This window comes from Styela clava, unplaced genomic scaffold (assembly GCF_964204865.1).
Source record: "Styela clava unplaced genomic scaffold, kaStyClav1.hap1.2 HAP1_SCAFFOLD_187, whole genome shotgun sequence".
NCBI lineage: Eukaryota > Metazoa > Chordata > Ascidiacea > Stolidobranchia > Styelidae > Styela > Styela clava.
Window position 1 is genome coordinate 7501 of NW_027556462.1, and position 2500 is coordinate 10000.

Below are 2500 nucleotides of genomic sequence, written 5' to 3' on the forward strand. Positions count from 1 at the left end.
GTTTATAGTCAGAACTAGGACGGTATCTGATCGTCTTCGAACCTCTGACTTTCGCTCTTGATTAAAGAAAACATTCTTGGCGAATGCTTTCGCAGTAGTTCGTCTTCCGCCGATCCAAGAATTTCACCTCTAACGGCAGAGTACGGACGCCCCCGTCTGTCCCTCTTAATCATTACCTCGTGCTCCGAAAACCAACAAAATAGAACCGAGGTCCTATTCCATTATTCCATGCAACACTATGCAGGCGAACAGCCTGCTTTGAACACTCTAATTTTTTCAAAGTAAACTTATCGGCCACCGCCGACACTCAGTCAAGAGCACCGACGGAGAACCGAAGGTGAGGCGAACGCAACCAGTGACACGCCTTGCGACGGACCGGCGGCGCTCGCCCAAAATCCAACTACGAGCTTTTCAACCGCAACAACTTTAGCATACACTGTTGGAGCTGGAATTACCGCGGCTGCTGGCACCAGACTTGCCCTCCAATGGATACTCGTTAAGAGTTTTAGGATGTACTCATTCCAATTACAGGGCCTCGTTAGAGTCCTGTATTGTTATTTTTCGTCACTACCTCCCCGTGTCGGGAATGGGTAATTTGCGCGCCTGCTGCCTTCCTTGGATGTGGTAGCCGTTTCTCAGGCTCCCTCTCCGGAATCGAACCCTGATTCCCCGTTACCCGTTATCACAAAGGTAGGCACGTAGCGTACCTTCGACAGTTGATAGGGCAGACACTTGAATGATACGTCGTCGGTGCAGAGACCGTACGATCCGCGTGGTTATCCAGAGTCATCAAACGTCACAGGACGAACCCGGTCGGTTTTGATCTGATAAAAGCGCGCCTCCCGAAGTCGGCGCTTAATGCATGTATTAGCTCTAGAATTACCACAGTTATCCACTTCGCTTACGAGACCAAATAAACCAAGACTGATTTAATGAGCCATTCGCAGTTTCGCTTTACGAGAACTCGTACTTGCACCTGCATGGCTTAATCTTTGAGACAAGCATATCACTACTGGCAGGATCAACCAGATAGCTGCGACAGCTGCGCTCGGCCCTTGCTGGGCCGCCCGGCGCGTGCTCGTCGCATTCGTTTAAGACCGAGGCGATCGCCTGCGGCCGTACTCAGCTTCGACAGTCGCTGGCCGCGACGTCCACGCTCTCGCCGGCAGTGCCAGGCGGAGCGATTTGCGTTTTTTCTTTGCTCGCCCTCTCTCGGGCTCGATCCATTCAGTTTCGCACAAACAAGAGCTCTGCCGGCCGCCTGCAGCGGTGCCTAAAACCCGGGCATAACAATGCGACCGTTCTGCTAGGCCGACAAGCGCTCAAGCCAGACGCTCGATCGAACGCCCCCTACATATTAGTCGAGACAACGGCTCGCTCATTAGCATCGCGTTTGTACTTTAACTTTTTTTGGCTCGGCTTCTTTCGACGCCGATGCCGGCGACGCAGCACTCTCTCGCCCGCCAGCCACCGAGAAAAGGGTGCGCTCCGACCGGCCCCGCACCGCTCTTTCTTGGCTCATTCGAAATTACTGTCTTTCGCTCTGACATGCCTTACCTAGGGTTAGGTTAGTATGCTTGCACGTTTGTACTTTAACTTTTTTTGGCTCGGCTTCTTTCGACGCCGATGCCGGCGACGCAGCACTCTCTCGCCCGCCAGCCACCGAGAAAAGGGTGCGCTCCGACCGGCCCCGCACCGCTCTTTCTTGGCTCATTCGAAATTACTGTCTTTCGCTCTGACATGCCTTACCTAGGGTTAGGTTAGTATGCTTGCACGTTTGTACTTAAACTTTTTTCGGCTCGGCTTCTTTCGACGCCGATGCCGGCGACGCAGCACTCTCTCGCCCGCCAGCCACCGAGAAAAGGGTGCGCTCCGACCGGCCCCGCACCGCTCTTTCTTGGCTCATTCGAAATTACTGTCTTTCGCTCTGACATGTCTTACCTAGGGTTAGGTTAGTATGCTTGCACGTTTGTACTTTAACTTTTTTCGGCTCGGCTTCTTTCGACGCCGATGCCGGCGACGCAGCACTCTCTCGCCCGCCAGCCACCGAGAAAAGGGTGCGCTCCGACCGGCCCCGCACCGCTCTTTCTTGGCTCATTCGAGTTTACTGTCTTTCGCTCTGACATGCCTTACCTAGGGTTAGGTTAGTATGCTTGCACGTTTGTACTTTAACTTTTTTTGGCTCGGCTTCTTTCGACGCCGATGCCGGCGACGCAGCACTCTCTCGCCCGCCAGCCACCGAGAAAAGGGTGCGCTCCGACCGGCCCCGCACCGCTCTTTCTTGGCTCATTCGAAATTACTGTCTTTCGCTCTGACATGCCTTACCTAGGGTTAGGTTAGTATGCTTGCACGTTTGTACTTTAACTTTTTTTGGCTCGGCTTCTTTCGACGCCGATGCCGGCGACGCAGCACTCTCTCGCCCGCCAGCCACCGAGAAAAGGGTGCGCTCCGACCGGCCCCGCACCGCTCTTTCTTGGCTCATTCGAAATTACTGTCTTTC

The 2500-nt window shown here is 54.0% G+C and overlaps 1 non-coding gene across 1 annotated transcript in view; it reads right to left on the reverse strand.

The window, feature by feature from the left end:
* Positions 1 to 1032, reverse strand: part of LOC144418512 (small subunit ribosomal RNA) — a 1810-nt gene extending 778 nt beyond the window's left edge. The window contains exon 1 of the ribosomal RNA XR_013473502.1: positions 1 to 1032. This exon is cut by the window's left edge and continues 778 nt beyond it. This is a non-coding gene — a ribosomal RNA (small subunit ribosomal RNA).
* Positions 1033 to 2500: the final 1468 nt, after the last annotated feature.